Source organism: Micropterus salmoides, unplaced genomic scaffold (genome assembly GCF_014851395.1).
Source record: "Micropterus salmoides isolate LMB-PRFRI ecotype aquatic unplaced genomic scaffold, ASM1485139v1 Ms_hic_scaffold_20, whole genome shotgun sequence".
NCBI classification, from domain to species: domain Eukaryota; kingdom Metazoa; phylum Chordata; class Actinopteri; order Centrarchiformes; family Centrarchidae; genus Micropterus; species Micropterus salmoides.
Genome location: NW_024041151.1, coordinates 1,418,752 through 1,441,680, shown reverse-complemented (window position 1 = coordinate 1,441,680; position 22,929 = coordinate 1,418,752). Strand labels below are relative to the sequence as shown.

The 22,929-nt window shown below is 42.1% G+C and overlaps 1 long non-coding RNA gene and 1 pseudogene across 1 annotated transcript; both read right to left on the bottom strand.

The window, feature by feature from the left end:
- Positions 1-2,465: 2,465 nt before the first annotated feature.
- LOC119914888 lies at positions 2,466-5,269 on the bottom strand. The gene is made up of 3 exons (XR_005446866.1): positions 4,637-5,269; positions 3,955-4,146; positions 2,466-2,715 (listed from the first exon to the last, which is right to left on the bottom strand). It is a non-coding gene; the product is annotated as an uncharacterized LOC119914888 (long non-coding RNA).
- Positions 5,270-12,893: 7,624 nt separating this feature from the next.
- LOC119914947 lies at positions 12,894-15,686 on the bottom strand (annotated as a pseudogene).
- Positions 15,687-22,929: the final 7,243 nt, after the last annotated feature.

Here is a 22,929-nt window from a genome sequence, read left to right as displayed (position 1 = left end):
CACACACGTGTGTAGATGCTCTATCGATCATAAAACGTGTTTATTCGTTATGAAGAACGTGTTTGTGACTTGACTCAAACGCTTCATTGTCAGACGTGTTTCTGGCGTTTTGAATGTTTGGTGTTGAAGGAGATTTGAGGCATTTTGTGTGTAGAGTTTTGAAAAAGAGACTAAAGCTGACCTCTGACCTCTGGACACGGCTCGTGCTGTCAGACGTCAGTGTCGACGGGCTGAGCGCGAAGGGAAAAGGATAAACTGCACGTGTCTTTTCAAACGTGGCGTCATTATCAGACGGCGAGGAAAGAAGAAATATTTCTCTGGAAAGCTTCTCGTGTTTCCTTTTCTGTTCTTAATGTCCCGCAGACTGTCTGCTGATGCCTCCTCTGCTCTTTGTGAAAAGTTTCTAAAGGTCTATTAAGAAGAGTCAGAAAAGAAGTCTGTAATGAGCTACGTTCCCACGGGAACTAGCTTCAGTATCAATCACCACACAGTCAAACACAGGCCTGTAATAGCACGGCAGCTAAAGCTAAAACAATAAAATGTAACATTTCCATCACAACATCTAGGAAATAAAAAATGTTCTACCCGCCAGTGTGGCGTGTAGTCTCAGTAATTTACTCCACCAGACAGGCTTTACCCTCATTTGGGGGCGAGTGCTAATTCTGGACCTTGTCTAGGCCCAGTGTGCGTTACAGATTAACTGTCGTGATCAAAATGTTAGAAGGTTGTTCAGAGCATGCGCAATTAGAAGCATGCATCTGGTAATTAGCATTAATTCATAGCAGCCCGTCTTGTGCCAACGTTACACTTCACCTTTCTTCCAGTCTTAGTTTGAACTTCAGCGAACATCTTGCCACGTGATTGGCTGATTAGATAAATAAAGAAGTGGTAAGTAGCTTAACTAAATTCTCATTCTGTAAATTTACTGACTGCATCCTTCTGTGATTGCTGTCAGAGACATTAATCTCATCAGTCAGTCACACGAGTGTAGAGCTTCTGATCCAAAGTGAGTTTGTGCCGCTGGGAATGTACCGAGCTGGATCTGCGAGCTGTTTTTGGTTTGTTTTCGTTTTGGTTTATTTTAAACCAATTCCGTTTAGGTGTTATCAGTTGGCCTTTAGGGGGAAACATCAAAGAGGGAGTCACCGAGGGACAGTATGTCCACGGCGTTCCGAAAGGCCGGCGTGTCCGGGAACGCCGTGGCTGCCGCTGCACCCATCGCTGAGCTCTTCATAGCAGAAAGACGGCTGAAGTTAAGCAGATTAACACAGTGGGACCAGAAAACGAGAGTTAGTTCCACTTCAGTTAAGATCAGCTCTAACAGCACAATTGGACCTTTAAAGGCAACAAAGGTGTATTTCAGTCATTTGCGTCTGTTCGTAAATCGCTTGTCTTTATTTTTGTACACAATTAGAGAGACATTACAAAAAGACTTTATAGTAAGTGAGTTTATAGAACGCTGTAAAATCATGAGGTAGTGATGCTGCGACGTTAGGTTTCACCATGCAACACTACACTATACATGACCTCCAAATGCACGTGAAGGTGCTGAACACCACCATGACAATTACAGCCACAAAAGATGTTAAAGCGTTGATGTTATCGTATTTACCACGAGCAGACAGTGAACTACAGATCGTTACTTGAATGTGTTGTGAAAGTGTTAGTGATTCATTAGAGATGCTGCTAAAAGACTGTAGATGTAAAATATAATATTCAAAATGAAAAATACTTTAAGAGACGCTGCTGATCAGCTACAAACATGCAGTTCGGTCTCTGTAGATATAATATAGATTAACATAATGTACATAATAATAATCATAATATAATAATAATAATAATAATAATAATAATCCTTATTTGTAGAGCACTTTTCAAAAACAAGTTACAAAGTGCTTTAACAAGTGTAAAGAATAATACAAAAAAACAAGATAAGGCATGAAAAATAGTAAAATACAATAAAATAAAAGGGATATAAAATAAAGTCAAATAAGATCGGGAAAAGCTCTCCTATAAAAGTATGTTTTAAGAAGGGACTTAAAAGAGTTCACTGACTCAGCCGACCTGATTTCCTCAGGCAGGCTGTTCCAGAGCCTCGGGGCCCTGACAGCAAACGCTCTGTCCCTTTAGTTTTCAGTCGAGACTCTGGAACAGACAACAGACCTCTGCCCGAGGATCTCAAGGTACGTGCTGGTGCGTATGGGACTAAAAGGTCAGAAATATAACAAGGCGAGAGGCCATGAAGAGCTTTAAAAGTGATCAATAGAATTTTAAAGTCAATTCTAAAACATACTGGGAGCCAGTGTAATGAAGCTAAAATAGGAGTAATGTGGTCATATTTCTTTGTTCTGGTTAAAAGCCTGGCAGCTGAGTTCTGGACAGTCTGGAGTCGATCAATAGATTTTTGGGTTAAACAGGTGAAAAGGATGTTGCAATAATCCAGGCGTGATGAGATGAAGGCCTGTAAAATGGTCTCGGTGTCCTTAAAAGTTAACATAGATCCAATTTTAGCTATATTTCTAAGTACATGCACAGATACATTCAGGGCACGCTACTGGGAAACTGCAAATGTGCTTTAAATGCTGCTTATGGGTTATAGATGGTTTGGTGAACATATTGAGATCTGGAAGTGAATCCTGAGATCAGAGAAGAAACGTGTCCCAGAGCCTCCTGCTGCTGGATCTGTAGATCTGGAGGCATCGAGGGCCGCTGACGCTAATTTGGTGCAGTTTGGAGAAAAATACAGAAACACAGAGATCAGAGTCGTGTAGCGAGCAGACAAAGTCCAACGTTAAAAATCAGAGGCTGTTCTGACTCCAGCTTCATCTGGTTAGACAGACATGAACTTTCTGACTTTCCTTTAGCGCCCCCTTGTGGTCGACATGGCTCATTTTCTGTAGAGAGAAAGATTTCCTCCTCCAGGACCTTGAAAACATTTGTTCCTTCGATGGTTTGGCAGCAGGAGCACATTTAGCTCAGATCTGACTAAAAACCAGCACGATTATACAAATGGGAGCAAAAACACCTTTTTGGAATTCATTTGGTGTATTTCAGAATAATTTAGCTTTGAAGGAATTTCCTTCATTTTTTATTCAGGTTTTATCTTCTTTCATAATCACGTTGAATCATTTAGTAATTAAGGAAGTCGCTTAATTTCTCTTTGCTTTGTACTTCACTTGAAATCTCCTCCTAACTAACCAAATAATGTGAATAGAAATATGAAGAGGTGTGTAGCAGGAGCCTTCAGAGATCAGAAAGATGAAGAAATGAATCTCAGCTGTGCAGTGTGTGTTTGCTGGGAGAGATGAGATGATGGAGATCAATAAATGTCTCACTGTCATCTGCTGTGTTCAGAGACTTTAATAAACTATGAGACTGAATGAGCTGACTTCTCCTGTCTGGTTCCCAACATGCGCTGGTCCTCATGAAAACATCAGGTCCTAATCTAATAATTCCACTTTATGTTACGTGCAGATTAAGGGCAACTAGCGCCCCCTGGTGTTTACTGACTGCTGTCAGCTGACTGTCATCACATGGTCGGGGTCATAGTTCAGATCAGCCATTTTGCCATTAGTTTGGGGAAATAAGTTGCTTCAGGACAACTCAGTTTAATCTTCAGCTCCGGCTGAGTTGAACCCTGGAGAAGCTTTGACTGTGAGTGAAATGACGTCTTTTGTCTTTATAGAGAAGCATCGATGCAGATGTTGTTCAGAGACTTCACATCTTTTTGCCCTGTAGGGCAGCCAGCTCTTTAATTTCACAGAGCTGTTGGAAAACACTGTAAGAATGCAAGTTGATGAAGACAAACAAGTAAACAGCCCACCTGTCAGTCACCATGTGACCCTCTCAGTGTGGAAGATGAGATAAACACTTTGTTCTGATCCTGGATCAGATCTTAGTTCCTGCCATATATCTGAAACAGAAACTCTCCCAACGTGTTTGGAAACGACTCACCTGCTGAGAAGTCAAATGTATTCTTGGGGCCACAGCAGGCGGTGCTCAGTCCTTTTTAAAACAGCTGGTAAAGATGTGGGTTATTCGTGTTGGCGGTTCACCCAATCAGAGGTCACTAAAATGACTGATTAGCTCAGCAGATCTCCGCTGTCATCTCAGGTTTGGTGAATCTCATGTGATTTGGTGGTTGAGCTGCATTTAAATCAGAAACTCAATGTGTTAAACTGTAAATGAATGTATCACACTGATGTCAGCATAGATAGGAATTATACTTGCACGGATAGAAACACTTGATCCCTACAAGCTTTGGACTGTTGATCACAGTTAAAAGGATCAGACAGCTGAGAGAAGACGTTGTTGTCAGGATCCCTGCAGGTTTTAGGTGCTGTGCAGTATGGCAGGATCTGTGTTACAGTTTGCCGTCCTGTCTAAAAACTTTAAACCCCTGTTGTCTCCACTGCTTCGGTAGTTCCTGCACTCTGCTTTTGTACGGCAGAATAGATGAATGTGTGAAGTGGCTGATACTGTGAATTATGAGCACGGAAGTTTATTCTTGACCGTGAGATGCAGATACACTTCTGACCTCGAGCCTGTCGAGTTTAAATGAAAGCTGATGTGTACAGTTGAATTGTTTCCTACATTTGAACGGTAGTTTTGAATTAACAGTGACAGTCCAACCTACCGGCTCCCCATCAGTCCGGTGGGTCTCTGCTATGATCCATCTTGGACACATGGTGGCGATGCTGGACTGTTTCTCCTCTACTGGGCTGACGGGGGAGTGCTGACAGCAGAGTTAGTGTCGGCCCACTGCTTTCCGCCTTCGCTCTCTCTGCAGGTCACTTTGCAACATTTCAGTAATTCAACTTTCCATGAGATTAATCAGCTGTTGAATCATCTCTGCCTGTGGGAACGTGGAAACAGCAGAGCAGGTTCTTTACATGAGAAACGCTTGTTTACTGGAGTTCCTGAGATGAGTCAACCTGAACAAACCTGCGCCAGTGAAGAGGAAATGACATCACACCTACTGCAGGATGTTTGTGTAGTCGCTGGAGAGGAGGTCATGTGACTCAGGGCTGTTTAGAAATACAGTACCTGAAGTTGCGCGACGTCCTCCAGAATCAGTCCTGAACGTACAGGCTGGAGTTTTAGACTCGCTTCCTGCCTGTCCGTCCTGAGTTAAAGGCTCGTGTGCAGCCCAGCTGCAGCTCGCTCACGTTGAGCACCTCAGCGTTCAGACCTCTCACAGAAAATGACTTTATAAAACTCAGCTTCTTCAGGAACCTCCTGCACTTGGTGGTGATTTATTGTGGCTCAGCAGTTTTACTGCCTCTTTGTTTTGTTTTTAGTACTTAATTTATGATAAATGAAGTAGTGTGGGGCAGTAATGTTGGTACGTGTCTCTGTGGATCTCACCTCAGCTGTATGGGTGCGAGTCAAAGTCACAGCAATGCAGAGCAAATTCATTCCTGCAGTTTGACCACGTCTATCAATACATTTACATACTGCGCCAACACAGCAGAACGGGCCTGACTAACACCTGCGCTGTAGAGACAGATATATCTACATAAAGCAACATGACCGACAGCTGCAGGCCGCTCCACTCTCGTTACTGAGGGAGCTTCAGGTGACAGTGATGTGCTGATACCAATAATTTTTACACATTTTATTTCTAGTTTAATGTGACCTCCCGTTTCTGTATTTCTGAGAGAAATAAGGAGCAGGCTGTAGCCTTAACAATTCAAAATAACATCCGCATAATGACAAGACATCAAACTACCGTTATCTTCTTTAATTATAATGAAAATCTCCTGCTCAGAACTGCCGCTTCATAAAATCAGCATGTTATTTTGACTTAATCTCAGATGTTTAGCGAAGTTTGCAGTGTTGCCAAAGTGTTTCACTGTCTTTGCACACACATCACACAGAGCAGCATTATTACCTTCACAGCTAAAACACAGCCAGACGGGACTGTTTCTACAGCCGGTCAGAGTCAGGATTTAATCACAGGAAATGTAAAGAGCTGCAGCTGCTCACTTCAAAGAAGCTCCGTCACAGCACAAACATGACTTTGTCAGGCGGAAGGAAAAGTAGTTCCTATCAACCGAGTTTAATTAGACCATCCTGGTGACTGTAAGATACTTATGATAAAACACACACTCACGCCAAATGACAAGTTTAGATATCGATCCTTTTATATGAGCATCGATCCTGGAGCAGGAAACGCTGGTATCAGAAATATCGATACTTTAGGGTCGACCCGCACATCACTACGGAATAAGGCTCGAACTTCTTATTTTCTCTTGTCTGTCACTATAATAAGAAAGGTCCCTGAAACATGGCGAAACATACAGTCTGAAGGCAGGTCAGGTCACAGGGTCGGGAGGGTTACTTAAAAATGTAATCAGTAACGTAATCAAAGTACCACAATATAAAGTAATGGAACCTGGTTACTGTGTAGTTACTTTTGGATTACTTCCGAACGCCAGTAAAGACAAGAGAGAATCAAAGATGTCTGCTCAGTGTATTGTGAAACATCCAATAACAAAATGTTCCGTTCCCATGAAATCAAAATGGATGTAAAATGTTTTTATCTGATATGCTTTGCACTAAAGGTCACCAGTACAGCAGAAGCCCATCGGTCACAAACAGGCTGTTTTCTAAGTATTCTTGATGATATTTTAAAGTCATTTCCTGGAAAACATTTATGAATTTTTATTAAAAATCTAACGATTCCTGAACAGAAACACTGATTTTGTTGAAATGGCATCATCATATTTGATGATGCCATTTCTCTGCCCGCACAGCTAACTCGGAGCACTGGGAAAGTGTTAGTCTGAGACTGCTGGAGGTTTTCAGCAGGAAATGATGGAGCTCAGCAGCATGAACAAGACTGAGCAGGACTGTAATCTGTTACTCCCCAACCCTGTTAGTCCGTTAGGGTCCCAGTAAAGCTTGTCTAATTTTTAAAGCATCGATTTATTGATTTAACGCGCACGAAACAAGGAGGTATGAACATAGCTGTTGCTTGCCATCCCCTGCAGCTGGCTCGTCACTAGCATTTCAATCACATCGCGGTTCATTTTATTCCTTTTTAATAAAATTGAAGTGGGCAACAATCACAGTTAAATGTTGGCGATAATGATCCACCTGGTTACAATACAGCAGTAGTTGTTTAAATCTGACTCAGGTTCACCTTCGGTCATATCCGAGGTATCTGGCATCCTCCACATAGTATTTTAGGTTTGGTCTGGGACAGAGGACGTCTCTTACTTAGATATGTACCTGCAGCTGATCACGCTGAGCAAAACCCGACACAGCCGCAGATCCACCACATCAGCTGTTAGCTGTAGGAAGAGATGCACCCATTTATTTTTCCAGTTCCAGATTATTTAAAGGTCTGACCTGCAGATTCGGATCCTTTCTACTATAGAAAGTAAAGTATACTTTTACTTTGTAGTTTCTTTATTTATTACGATCCCGTCAGCACCAACACAAAGGCTGGATATTCTGACTGGGGTCCGTTCAGCTGTATGATCAGAATGAAACGGTCATTATTAGATAACGTTGACATTTTCACTGCAGCTACAAACACAATCCAGGCCAGAACTCATTATCCTGTTTCTAGTATCTGGTTTCTGGTCTCTCCACCTTATTTTAATGTTTCCTCACAGACTGCAGGGATCCGCTGTTTCCTAGAGACAGCTCCCGTTTGGTGCTTTGCACAGCAGCAGGTCAGCTCCGTGTGGAGGAGGCTCGTTGTTAATTAGACCGCCGTGGCGTGATGACATCAGCACCAGCAGCTGTGTTCGCTGTGTCTTTACCTGCTCCCTGCTTTAAAATATGCACGTGTCTCTAACTTCATCCAAGAGCGCGTCTCTTTCTTACATAACTTCCACACCTGAGACGTGTTTTAACACGTGCGAGTGAGTGCAGCTGTGACATGAGGCTACCGTCTGTTCCCAGCATGCACCGTGTGCGTAACATTCGATGTGACGCTGCTCAGCCCCGGTCGCTGGCTAAGCTGGAAACTGGTCTGTTCCGGTCCCCCGGCGATCGATCGGCACATCTCTAGCTGTATCCAGCAAGCCATTAGACAAAGCTTCCTAACGAGCCAGGTATTTTGTCCTGACTCAGCATCAACTGTATTAAAGAGAAAGAAAATGTTCTCACTGAATAAAACAGCCCTGCAGCCTCAGGCCCGTCCACACTACTCCATTTTAGTTTGGAAACAACTGAAAACACACAGCCAGTGGGCGTTCAGGTGTAAACATGAAGCAGATGGTCTGTTCCATAGTTACAGAAGATTTGGTGAAAGAATAAATAGATACAGACCAAGAAGGTTTATTTTCATGCACCAATAACGAGCTGGGACTGAATGTAACACGGGAGTGTGGCGGCTAAAACCAGACTGGGAGTCGTCACAAAGGAAACGGCGGCGTCCAGGCAGATGAGTGTTATTTGCACTGTACAGAATATTTTAATAAAAATACCAACTCAGAACCTCTGTCAGCAGCATCGTGTTTCTGCTTCGCATGACTTATAAGACCCAATCAGAGAGCCGAGCGGCTGCGTCCTCCGTTTTGGCTCGGCTTCACTAAAACGCCCTCCGGAGTTTTGAAACGCAAAACGGGGTCGTCAGTGTTTCCAAACTTCTCTGTTTTAGGTCTTTGTTTTCGCCGTTTTAGTCTGGACGGGAGGTGCTAACGTAGCGAAAGGTCTCCGTTTTAATTAGAAAACAGCAGTGTGGGCGGGGCTTACAGGAGTCCCAACGCCACTGAGGCTTCAGACTTGTGTGTGTCGGGGGGAGCAGGCAGAGGACCAGACCACTGTGTTCAAAATGTTTCTAAACTTAAAACCCACTTTTCTTTCCGCCTGGCTCCTGTGTTTGTTTGACCCACCATGAACACCTCCCTGCAGACTTTCTCACACTTCATATTAGGTCACCTGACTGAAGTCTGTCTGACAGCGTCTGTACTGAATGTCAGAACAAGCTGTAACTACGGTCCGCTGGACAGAGGGTTATTTCATTTTAAACAGAAAGAGAGAGAGAAAAGTGAAAGTGTTGATCCTAGAGACAAGTCTTAGATTTCATTTATTTTAAAGCTTTGGTTTGTTATTCATTACATGGTATCAGGGTAACAGGATGTTCCACGTCACTGTCCAGACCGGCCTGAGCCCCTTTGAGAAAGTGGTCTTGGAACAAGACGGCAGAAAAACAGCCGTACTCCTGCTGCTTTTCATTCCACGCTGTGTTTTATCAGCCAGACAGAATTAAGTTTTGAAAAGGATAAATGAACAGCACAGAAAACAGGACAGAGAACCAGACTTTAGAGTCACAGAGCGGCGACGTGAGCTGGATTCAGCTCATCGCTGATCTGCAGCTACACACCACTTATCCCACCATTTGTGGGCAACCATTTACCCAGAGCAGTGTTGATAGTTTTAATATTTAGCACTTTACATCTCATCACCTTGTGGCTGATCGGACGTTTGTTCAGCAATGCTGTGAAAGTTCAGGCCCCCGTTTGATGTCAGCGACTGGAAGTTATTGGGCGGAGCACTTTGGACCCAGTTTACAGCGTCCTTTAGTTCCTGATCAAAACTATCTGGAACGTCATGTTGGAATGGGAACGCTCTGATGTCCTGCAGGCTGCAGTACAGGTCTTGACAGTGTTTCACTGAGCTCTGTACCTATTTTACTGAACTCGCTCACAGATAAACGTCTGAGCATTTTTCTCTCCGCTCTCCGGGGGGGTAAACATTAAATTACTCAAGCTCATTTTTTGAAGAGGACACAAATAATCCAGCCAAAATTGTCCTTGTATAGGATACGTACACACAGAGAGAAGTCTTTTGTTTTTCTGGCCGACAACACAAAGCAATAGTTTAGTAGTTTAAATCTGACTCAAACTCATAGTCATATTATCCTAAATAACTTAGTAGTAGTTTAGGTTTCTTCTGGGACAGAGGACGTCTCTTACTTATGTTTATGTATAAATGTGTGTATATTGGATATTTAATGGCAGCAGGAAGTATAAGCACCATCAGCACCAGTATAAATGTTGGCTGTTCTCACCGGGGTCCGAAAGCATTTCTTTTTAAAGCAGGGCAAGCTAGAGGCAGAGGCGTTGATGATGAATATTATGTTGGAACATTTTGTACGATTCATTTTTATTGACTTTTCTTCAGCTTTTAATTGTATCCAACCCCATATTTCAGCAGGCAGACTTAAGACTATCCACAATATTGATCCTGGTTTGATTAGTTGGTTGATGGATTGTGTGTGTGTGTGTGTGTGTGTGTGTGTGTGTGTGTTAATGTGGTTGATTTATTTATTGGAGTTTGACATTTTCGTCACACACTGACAAGATTTGGTTCCCAATCTGTCCTATAAATAATGGAGAGAGCTTCTCAGTAAGAGGTCCTTTACTTCAGTAACAGTTCCAACACAAATCTGTTGACAGATGAAGCTACTTTCCTTCTATAAAACTTGCCATGGTTGTAACAGCTGTGCACCGAATGAGGCTGAGGCTGTTTTTCCTTTTAGTTCAGTCCTTCTGTTGGAAACACTGAGAAGTGGTTTCTGCACCGGTCTCATTATTTTACTGCTCACGATTTAGTGTAGTGTGTTGTGATGGATGTTAGACCGTGACCCAAACCAGGCCGATACACTGAAGGTTTTTACAGATTCAGTGAAACGTTTGTAAAAAGCTTTCAGGGCTGACGGTGAACCTGAAGTCTGCAGAGCGTCATCTGCTGCCTCTTAGAGAAGATGCTTTCACTGTTGGGTTGGAAGGTGAGTTTGATCAGTTATTGTCCCGAGGTATCTGCATGATTCAACCCTTTCTATTGGCTGGCTGTTGGCTAACAGAGGGGGGATGATGGAACATTTATTTTAGATTATCTAATGGAATTTTCTTTCCCTTGTTTTGCTATAAAGGAGCCACCATTGTTGTCAGCACATTCAACTATGTAAAGAAATTTAATTTCTATTTTTAATTTCATGAGATTATTTCATTCATTCAGATCTAGGATGTGTTATTTTAGTGTTGGTATAGAATTTTTTGTTTATTGATCTAGATTTTGATTCTAGAGGTGGTCTAGTTGTTAAGACGTAAACTAAAAGACTGTATAAAAGAAATGAGAAGTGACCTTATTTGGACACGAGGGTGGTGCTGGTGAGGGATACGCATTGCTACGTCTGCCAGGTCACCAATCTAGTGTCTTGTCAGTCACCTTGTAGCCCCGCCCTAAAGCCTCCCCTGCTTCCTGGTCTCTGTTCCTCTAAATGGGACCATAATTTACTAAATGAACATCATGCTGTGTTGAAGAAGACTTGAAACTAGCGACTGAGACACAGGAAAGTGTTTACTGAGGGAATAAATCAGCTGACAAGTAGAAACATTTTCTCAGAGACTTCTTTCTGCAGCCGCTGGAGTCGCCCCCTGCTGTAAACGTCAGAGTTTAAACTAAGTGACAGCTCTGTGTGAATGGGAGTTCTTCATGTTCCCATCAGCCTTTACTTGGACACAGGCGACCCGTTCTCATCACAGGTTTTTAAAAACTGGAACTTTGTCAACATCCCTCGGTGTCTCATATCCTTCACCGTCTGTATGAGACGCCGTTTTAACACATGGTTAATGTGAAACGGCCCAGTGTGGCTAGGTTTAGGGAAAGATCCTTGTTTTGGTTTAAACTACATTACGTAACTTTAAATAAGTAAACTGTTTCCCGCAGTACATGAACCCCGGCCTCCCAGTCATAAAGACAAGAGGAAAACAAGGGCTGTACTCGAAACCGCCCAACTAAATTAATCGTTTGTATTGATTTGGCAAAAATACCTGGATGTCGTACTGATTCAGAAAAAATCCCCAGTCTGCCTCGCGTGCTGTTTCCCATAATGCAAAGCAGTGGAGCGGTAACAACAACCAGTCTTTTCTTTACAGGCCAACAGGAGAACTTTTTTTCCAATTTTTATATAATATTTAATAACTAAATCTACTTTTGAGGCGAGATATCAACTATAGATGTGCTCAGATGATCCCACAGTCACACAGACCACTGCAGCACAATGTTACAGATGTACACACACACATAGATATATATTCCCCTCTTTGTTAAGTCTGGCCTAGCATACTGCAAAATACATCAATTTAACAGTTTCATACTATATACTACTTCCGCATACAGCATGTTGTACAGACTGGGGTTGCCGGTAAAATGTAGTTGGCAGTTCCAAATACAGCCAATGTGTATGTTAGATTTCATTTATTTCCTTTAAGATCAACACTTTGGTTTGTCTCACAACTATCTGAGAACAAAGAGGACACACACTGCACATCCCCATTCATTACATGATGTTATAAATTATAACAAGTAAACAGCGGGAGTTATAGATTCCTCTTCATTAAACTACGACCATGAAAACTCTGGTGTCTGGTTGACTGTTATAAAAGTACCAGTTTTACCAATGTCCTTAGTCAAGGCCCAAAGTGGATCCAAACACACGAGTAAGTGGTCACAGAATAAGAAAGCAGGAGAAACATGATGATGATGATATGATGACGCAGAGAAGCATGACAGATTTTAGCTACTGTAATGGGAATTTCATGAGAACCATCTTTAAAACACTGCCATGTAACTAATCTCACTAGGGGCCTCCAGCCTCTTGGGTACGGGGCTTTAACATATGTCCAGAGGGGTCAGGACTTTAAGGGGTTCACCACATGTACCTTGGACATGGGTGTCTTTCTATAGATCCCCTAGAGAACACTGAAAGACACCACGTTCCTCTGATGAGACAGCACTCCGACCCTGAGACTAAGATAAAAGCTGCATGAGCTGCTACACTGCAGCTCACTCGGATGATACCCTCTGATGTGTATGTGTCCCCGTGAGTTCCTTCTGCACAAGACTTGAATAAAGTTCACAGAAAGACGAGTGTTTGCCTGAGCTGTTTATTCAAAAACGCTTTTTCCCGCCACACTACGTTTTGAAAAATCTACAAAGAAACAGGACAGATGAGAAGCAGACAGCAGAGGAGAAGCCCTGCAAGATGAGCTGCTGTCAGTCTGTCTCACAGCCACTCATGTCCATGATGTTCGGACTGGAACAATCCTCGGTGCTCCCAACAAACTGCTGAAATTGTTTCTGTATTTTTTCATTTTGTATGCACAGGGCCCCCCCACGCCTCTCGTATTGGGTTATTGCCCTGTTTACATCAGCAAAACAGCTCCAATGTTTATTTTGATCTGTAGCTACACACCACTTTGAATGATCATTTTTGGCCTGCCAGTTACCCAGATCAGTTGCTACACTTTTAATATTCAACACTTTGTGAACATCGCAGTAGGAATCTTCACGGCCGTGCTGGCAGCCCCAGGTCTGGACTTTCAGATCACTGCTGAGTGCTTTTGCAATAGTGACGTAAAGATCTCCAACTGCAAGAAGAACAACAAGAAACAGAGACTTTAAATCATCGTCAGTTTCAGGATGCAGCTACACGTGTTTCTAACTAATCTCTAATCTCTGAGTTTAATTTCAGTTCAGTATGCTTTATTTGCACAAGTGTAACAAAGACAATAGAATATGGTGTTATTCATAAAATTAACAAGGTAGCAGAAAACAATGAACACATGCTGTGCGTTTGAGAAAGAATCACTGAGCAGGACTTTTTAGGGTTTTGAAAGCATTTGAATTCAGTGCTGCTTCATTTAAATGTTAAAGCACAGGAGAGTGTTTAGGTCATATTTTATTTTATATTATTGTGCTATATATCTTTCTTGTGCATCTAATAGGTTGCTGAACGTTAGAGACAGAGCTCAGTTAAAACGTTACGTGTGAAAGATGTTGCAGATTAATAAGTCACCACTCTGAAACTCTTGCTACAGTCTATGATGTGAAGCTGGTTCTGGCTGTTCTGCCTGTGTTTCAGGACCCGCCCTACTCTGCTTCTGATTGGCTAGTAGTCCTTAACTAGGTACCGTGCCTGTGCACCGCCCAAAAAAAGATCACATACTAGAGAGAGGCTTCACTGCGTAGCTGCAACGGAGCGCTTAACACCCCGGGTGAAAAGAGGAGCTGCAGCAACGTGCACTATGAAAAAAAAGAAGGTGTTTTTTGAAATTTAAACTTTGTAAACCTGTTCTGGTACAACCACTAAATAAAATGATGAACCTGAAAATGAGCAGAATATGACCTCGTCAAACAAACGTGCAGACATCTCACCTTCTTCCTCATCTGGCTGTTGTTTAGAAAAGCTGCGAAAACTCTGGTCTCCACTTGATGTCAGCGACTGGAAGTCACGGAGCGGGGGAACACTTGGGGTCCAGCCCCAGTTTACAGCGTCCTTTAGTTCCTGATGAAAGCTATCTGGAACGTCATGTTCGAATGGGAACGCTCTGATGTACTGCAGGTGGTTACCTGAAAACAGAACATGACAGATTCACAGTAACATTCAGTTCAGCAGCTGCAGTATAGGTCTTCACATTGACAGTGTTTCACTGAGCTCCGTACCTATTTTACTGAACTCGCTGTAGGGGAACGTTACACAGATGAACGTCTGAGCATTTTTCTCTCCGCTGTCGGGCCAGAAATGATTTGGATCTCTGTTGAAAGGGAACTGTGGTGTGCTGTGCAGGAGCCAGACTCCTGTGCCTTCTGTGCCGAGTTTCTCCACCATCACAACTCCTGGGGAGCATGAAGAGAAGACAGCAGGTCAGAAAATGGTAAAGTGGCTGCATTTGTGCTTTTGATTGGTTTGATTGGCTTTTTGGTTCCCAATCTGTCCTATAAATAATGGAGAGAGCTTCTCAGTAAGAACATTTCTCTGTTACCTTTGCTGTGGCCAAACTGTTTCAAAACACTACATCCTGGAGGCTGGTCGCTGTAGCTGATGAATCCAAAGTTTGGTTGCTGCAAATTGTGCAGAAGGAAGAGAAGGAGAAGGATTCATTTACACTTTTATGAATACACAGAATCACTACCCACATCCAGCAGGTGTAAATAATTAACAATATACAACCACAGCACACAGAACCAATAAGTACATTAAACACTACGTGTTTAATTTAAATTACAGGAACTATTTCAGCAGCAAAAGCCAAATAAATTACTTGACTTGACTTTGAAAGTATACAGTCTAGATACTATACCCTATACCAGAAGCTGCCATCATACTCCCAGTGTGTGCATCCTAAATATCCATATAAATGACTGGTGTCTCTCTGGTTCAGTCACTGGCAGTGCTGTGTCTTATGATACAGCTTTAATGTGTCACACTGAAGCAGATGAACTTATCACATTTAGTCTGTCTGCACCAGTACTGACTTGCTAAGTATCTTGGGGCAGCTTCATTCTTCATCAGAGGTGTGTGTGCATGTTTAGTGCTCTGATTATGATTCTCACCATTGATCTGATTGGAGTAAAGAGGGGCCGCAGGGTGTTTGCCAGGACGCCGTTCGGATGCTTGATGTCCTTGTAGCCAGGTTTATACGGTTTCATCGTTGTCGTTTCATGCGGATCGATGTAAAGATACTCCAGACCAGTTAGAGCTGCAGTTTGGGTGCCTTGTATAAGATGAACCTGATGATAGACAGTTAACTGTTGATCAAATGTTAATTCTGCATCAGCGTCCTGACAGCAGAAGAAGGTTTACTATCAGTCCAGATGCTGTCTCACCAGTCCACGTCCCCATTGTTGTTATTTTTGCAGCTGACGGTCGGTGGAGGACGGAGGACGGTCAGGACGATCCTCCACATGACTCCCTGAAACACACATGAAACACACAGCAGCATGTTATCTCGCTTCATGTCAGCACCTTTCACTCCATAGATGTGTGAGCGTTTCACACCAGCCTTATGTTTGAAAAGACCCAGAATCATTTTTCTATAGAAACTGCAAAGGCAACAGAATCTGGGGATCCAGAAGAGCTTTAGTTGGTCACATATTATCACAAACAGAACGGCCTGGCCCTGCTCTATATGAAAAGTGCACTGAGATAACTTTTGTTGTGAGTTGTTGCTATAAATAAAATTGTTAAAATGGATTTTAATGAGTATGCAGGCTTGTTTATTAAGCAGAGAAAAAGAGTTCTTCCTTCCAGATGTATTGATTCATTGATTGTATAAACATACTGAAACAGGAGGCTTCCAGCTGGAGCTTTGTGTGGAATTATTTAGACGTTAAAAACTAAGACCAGCATGAATGCTAAAGTGCCATAAAGCAGGACCAGTAAGAGCTGCTGGTCGATTTCCCGTTTGTGCTGTCGGCCCAACAACAATGAACTCAGATCTCTGGGGTATTAGCTCAGGTTGCTTACGTGAAGGGACACAATACATATTTGTCCTCTAACCTGTAGCTCTTAATTTTTGTGGACTTACTGAGATGTGAAGCTGAATCAGTTCAGGACCACAGCAGACGTTAGTAGAGAGAAACAGGCCCACGCTAACCCAGCAGGTTGGAACCACTTACTGTGAGAGGGAATCAAATGTTGTTCTTCAGCTTCAGTCTGGATTTAAACTTCTTTAACCTGCTCAGTATTTCTGTGGCCTGCAGCACGCTGCTCAGCCCGGCGCCCCGCGAGGTCGCTCGCTGCCGTCGGCGTGAATGAGAGGTTAAAGCTGTAAAGCACTTTGGATAAAAGCGCCGCATTAATGCAGCTTTTACCGTTTGCATCATCATGTTGTTGTGAGCAGAGTAGCATGCTAACATTAGCATATAACTCAAAGTACAGAACAGAAAAAGTATCTTAATCTTCCTCTCAGATTTAGTGCGTTCACATGTATAAATACAGGTCAAAGGCAAATAAACTTCATCTAAGAGCTGTTTTTATCCAAATACTGATGAATATGAAGCAAATGAATCATTTTATTAGCACCTGCTATCTAGAGCCAAAGTGTTCCATGACTGTCAATCATTTAATGAAATTTGGGTCACATGACTTCTCAGAAACAGTTTGGCATGGAGAGTGGAACAGGTCGGGGGGGCGGCTCTCCTTTAGTTTGACCTGACAGAAAGTTGGTGACAACATTTACAGTAAAACAGGAAGACAGTTCACGCAGAGAAGAGCGGGAACAATCAGCTGGCGTGGGCGAGTTCACCTGAGCAGGGGGACAAATCACAAGTTTAACCTGCTTTCATTTGCTCTGCAGCTCTGAAGAGAAAAGACTCCTACAGGGTCCTGACATGGACAAACGTGGGGTTACTAATATAAAAGCAGGACTTTCCACATCAGGTTAACCAGTTTCACTGTGATCACTGGATCATCTGCTGTGGCTCCAAACTGGGCTTCTAACAGCTGGAAGAAAGATGACTATTTATATGATGGAAGTTGTATTAGAATAGTTTTATTCTCCCTCATGCTGTTTTTGTTGCAGCTTAAAATAACACGAGTTATTTTAACGTTGTGAACATTCAGCTGAAATAATAATTGGAACTGAAAATGTCCACTGGACTCGCTGCAGTCCAGAAAACAGTCATGCAGCAGTTTATCACAAAGAGCTCAAGATGATTTAGACCAAAAAATGAAGAAACAGAACAGTTTTTCCAGCATTTCACCTGCCAGGTGTAAATATGGCAACATCGAGGGTCCTGGAGAAATGTGAAGAACAAACATCTGACAGACAAAGATTCCTTCCTTACTAGATGGATGAAACACATTTATGTGTTAGAAATGATATCAGGCTAAAAAGTCCGTGAAAATGTAGAATGCTTTACAAACGTGAGAAAAAGAGTGAATACTGGCTCCTCAGAAGTGATTTCTGCTGTCCTCATCACTGCAGCCAGGATGGAACATGTTTCCTGTTACTAAACTTCTGTCTAAATAGTTTGTAACGGGCTGATTTACAGATCTGTGTGTCAGAGCTGCAGCATTCAAGAGTTCAAAGCTTTGAAAAGCTGCAGGAATGTGCAGCTCTCTCATTGGACACCAATGAGAGCATTTTTATTATTTTTAAAAACAGTAATGTGTTCCTGGAAACACTTTTCTTTACTTTCCAGATGACTTCAGACTCATTGTTAGTGATTAGTAGTATCAGTAATGAGTAGAAGGAGAAAACGTCTCGGGTTACGTATGTAACCCTTGTTCCCCGAAAGGGGAACGAGACACTGCGTCTGTGACGACACTATGGGAACGCCTCTGGGCGTGGCAGGGCTTTATTATGAATGAAACTACTCCAATTGTAGGGGCGGACAGACCGGTGAGGGCCCGCTGGTGGCTAGCGAGTCCCGAGTAACTTCAGGTAAGACGATGATCACGCAATAGTGGAGCTTCCAAACATACTCAGAGTGCCTGCTGAATAGAAAGAAGCTAATGTGTCCGGTGTGCCAGCGTGCTTATATACCCCCTCCAGTTACGCCGTCACACGCTACCGTTCTAGTAACACCAATAGGATTGGAGTAGTTTCATTCATAATTCAGCCCTGCCACGCCCAGAGGCGTTCCCATAGTGTCGTCACCCGAAGGGGAACTTCTCAACCGCCATCACCGCACCTGTACTGACCTGCTACAGAACCAGACTACAGAGAGACCTCTTAAATGTTTTCATGTTCATTTAACATCAGTTCCACACTTGTCAGATACAGTTCATTGAGAGCTGCTGGTCACCTCTCATCATCTGCTGCTATCTCTCTCTGCTGAATCTGAACCAGATCATAAATCCAGTTTCCCTCTGACCTCAGACCGTAAAAAAGTGCGCTCACATAATTCTGTGCACAGTTAGCTTCTTCAGTAGCTCTGACTGTGATGCATCATTTGAGGTTTAAAAAGGTACTGAAGAACAAAAATGTACAGAAAAGACTAGTGATTACATGAGAAGGCCTATTTGAGTTTGAGGAAGCTGTATTGAGGTCCTTTCCTTCAGTTAAATCACCGATACTGCAATATAAATGTTCTCAAAGTAAAACTGCATGAGAAATTCTAGAAGTACAAGAGCAAAAGTACTACCAGCAAAATATAGTTAACGAAACGTGTTGCAGGAAAGTCTTGGTTTGGTATCTCTGACTAATAAACAACATTAGATTAGATTATAATAAACTGGATTTTAAAGTTGTAGGAGCTAGTTTATGATGGACTTTTCTAATTGTGAGGTAAGTTAAACAATCTTCTCACAAAGGGAAAAGAAAGGTGTTTATATGTTTGTAGGTCATCTAATGATTTATTAATTGATTGATGGAATGAAAAATATGTAAACATGTGGAACAGCAGAGATATAGACCATGGAACAGTGCTTAATAATATTTTTCACAATTTGAACCAACACAATGAATATTTTCTAACAATAAAACTCATTATCAGCACACAACAATTTTTCTTTAGATTCAGAAACAAGCCTGAAACACTCACATTCACATTTTTTCAGGATGTTTAATAAAATGCTATTAAGCATTACTGTTAATGGCACATTTCCACAATATTTAAGATTATAAAAAAATTACAGATTTTTTGACATTTGTATTTCATTGTTTTTAACATTAGTCTCACAAATTCAATATCAGGTTAATTAAAGGCTTATGTAACGTGTAAGGTTAGAGAAGGCGTACGAAGTGTACTGAGCTCCTTTAATACCTCTTATAACCTTTTTACAGGTAACAGTGTGGGAGGTACTCTGTATGGTGAAATGATCTCCCAGCAAATGCTTTCTGATGATATGGTCGGAATTTGAGTGACACACCTTATCTGTGACCTTCCAGCTCTTAGCTTTCTAAGTAGGACCAGTAGTGACATCATTGTCTGGAGCTTGATATCGCCACATTAGCTGTAAGTGGTGGGCAGGAGGACGCCATTCCTCTCAACACACACAAGAGTCCACAGCTGCTGCACTAGTTCTGAGTTCCCGAGTAGAGTCTTTGAGAACGCTGTGCAACACACTTGTTGTTTGATGTTTAAATTAACATCCAAGTCCAGAAAGACCATTCGCCACATGTTGTCAGCCTCCATCCAATACAGGAAATTTCCCTTCAGTGTGATCTTCAAATGTTTTAAAACTTAAACGTTTTTCTATAGTCCTGTCTGAAAAACCTTATTTTCACATATCTTAGACTGAAGTGTATTCATTCATAACTTCTTGTCTGTCTATGTGATGCTATACTCTATTTAATGGTTTTAATGGTGGCACACACACACATCTGTGTGACATCTGTCTCAAAACATTACGGCTCAACTTTAGTGAATTTTCTACAGCGTTTTAAGCTTCAGACTTTATTTGAATCTAAGGCTGTCCAACTGAAATGTTTTATGGGTCTCACTGTCCCACTTTACACTATGTTATTACCTCCCCACTGCAATACCCTGTCAATCTAATTGATCAGGGTCCCCCACCTCCGGTCCACACTTAGGAATGTTAAGTACTCACTACATAGAGCCATGCTGCTAGCAAAATAACTTAACAATTAATTGATTATCAAATAATTGATTCATTTTCTTTTAACAGCCTGATTAACCGACTAATCAATTCACCTCCAATTAATTAATTACTCCACTTAATGTCAAAGTGAAACCATTGTTTTTGCTTAAATACTAGCTGTTCAGCAATCCACAGTATTGAAGTATTATTCACAGTGGTCGTCACAGGTTGTGAAAATGTAGGACTTTGCTACAAACAGCTGTGGAAGCAGAGAGAAGGCTTGTGTACGGGCCCCAAAAATAGAGCTGCTGCACAGTCACATCTGATACCACAATGTTCTTCTCCCTTTAATAAGCCTGAATGGAAACCTCGTCTAGAAAAAATAATAGGGTTATTAGTGCATGAGCTGCGTGAAGAATGTATTGGTGAGATAGGGAGCACACCGATTCATCTCAGGGCGTCCAACACCAACTCTTTTAGAAAAAGTGACAAAACATTGTTATTTGATACCAAAGGTACCCTTCAGCGTCTCTATGAGATGCTCTGGGGCATCTCAGCTTTTGCGATACCTTCATACCGGTACGTATGTTTATATCTATTTGTATATTTTTTATAGTTTTTAAGGTTTACTACGGTATACGGAGAAAGAAATAAAGAAACCGTAAAGACATCAGTCGAGACTCTCTGCATCTTGCGTAACCCACCAAGTGCAGTTACAGTACTGGATTACATTTTTAAAGTATTCACCCCCATCAGTGCCCATTTCTTTAATGGGAAGAGTCACAACCATGAAAATGATGGTCCTGCTCAAACCTGTTTTCAATGATACACACCCAACTGAACATTTATCAATTTTTATGGAAAATTAAATCCCCATTTATCAGTTTAAAAACTCTGCAAAAAAGGTGGTTTAGAACTACCAATTTATTTTCAGTATTTCCTGGCCAACAGACAAAATATATCTCAAAAAGACCACTAGTCTGGACCACTCATGGATGGACATAGAACAAACATTCTGTAAGGAATTTAAATCCATCCATCATACCTGCTTTGAAAGCATTAACATAAGCACTTCCGTATCAGCCTGGCGAAGTAATTTAAGCACTCGAAGTTCTTATATACGTAGCTGTCAGAAAAAGTCAGAAAAAGGATTGTGTAATAAAAATTCAACAAAACACCCTCCAATTTAAAACCTACATTCACTTGGGACAGATGAACCATCCACAAATTAATCTAAAATATGTGTCAGCTACCTGGACTGGGGTTAGCTTCTGTTTCAGGGTAGGGGCGCTTGGCGGTTTCTCTTACCTTGTAAGCCTAGTTACCTCACAGACCAGTTCAACTGCCCCATCCCCTCTGTAACCCCCGCTTCACCGACACAAACCTCCTCTGCTCACCACTCAGGACCAAATACTGTACCTGGGGTGACAGAGATTTTACCATCGCAGCCCAATCCCTCTGGAACTCATTTGTGATTGTACTGAACTGGACACATTTGAGTTCACTTACCAAAACCTACTTACCTTGTATTTAATCTGTTTGATGTACTGGTTTTATTGCAAAGTATTTAGATTTTTTATTTAAAGAAAATAAATGTATACTTATTATTATTATTATTATTACTACAAGAGCCAGCTTAAAAACTTTAGCACCTTCCTCTTAGAGCAGATTTGCTGTCAGTCTGCATCCACACCAGCCACTCTGGATTCAGCATCACTCAGGTCTCTCGATCCTTAGAAATCATGGCTTCCCTTGCTTTCTGTGGTTTTCTCAGGTGCTTTGAATTCACCACCTCAACACTTCACTTAAACTCTCACCATCATGCCTGTATTTCAGACTTATCTCATTTGTAATACAACACATGCTATTCTATTTTAACCTAGTCTCATCTCAGGCATGAAATATACACACTTTGACAAAACTGCAAAATGTTGATTTTGCGTGTGTATGATACACAGTTTGCTTTAGCGTTGCAACACAAAAGAGGCTAACCCTACCACGGACGAAGTGCCCAGCTGTACGGTTTCCAGTTTACTGACTGGTTTAGGCACTTACTTCTGTGACTGCTAAGGTTACTGTAAGTTGCCTCTGGGGGCTGTCAGCTCTTTAAACACAAACATTGCTAGCTAGTGTGGTGGGAAAAAGTGTGTTTAAATAAACAGCTCAGGCAAACACTCGTCTTTCTGTGAACTTTATTCAAGTCTTGTGCAGAAGGAACTCACGGGGACACATACACATCAGAGAGTATCATCCGAGTGAGCTGCAGTGTAGCAGCTCATGCAGCTTTTATCTTAGTCTCAGGGTCGGAGTCTCATCAGAGGAACGTGGTGTCTTTCAGTGTTCTCTAGGGGATCTATAGAAAGACACCCATGTCCAAGGTACATGTGGTGAACCCCTTAAAGTCCTGACCCCTCTGGACATATGTTAAAGCCCCGTACCCAAGAGGCTGGAGGCCCCTAGTGAGATTAGTTACATGGCAGTGTTTTAAAGATGGTTCTCATGAAATTCCCATTACAGTAGCTAACTAGACGACCGGAAGCGCTACTACACCCCAGGGTGTCATATACAGAGGCGCCTGGATGCGTGTCATACACACACACCTGGGGGCGCATAACAAAATTGATGTTTTGCAT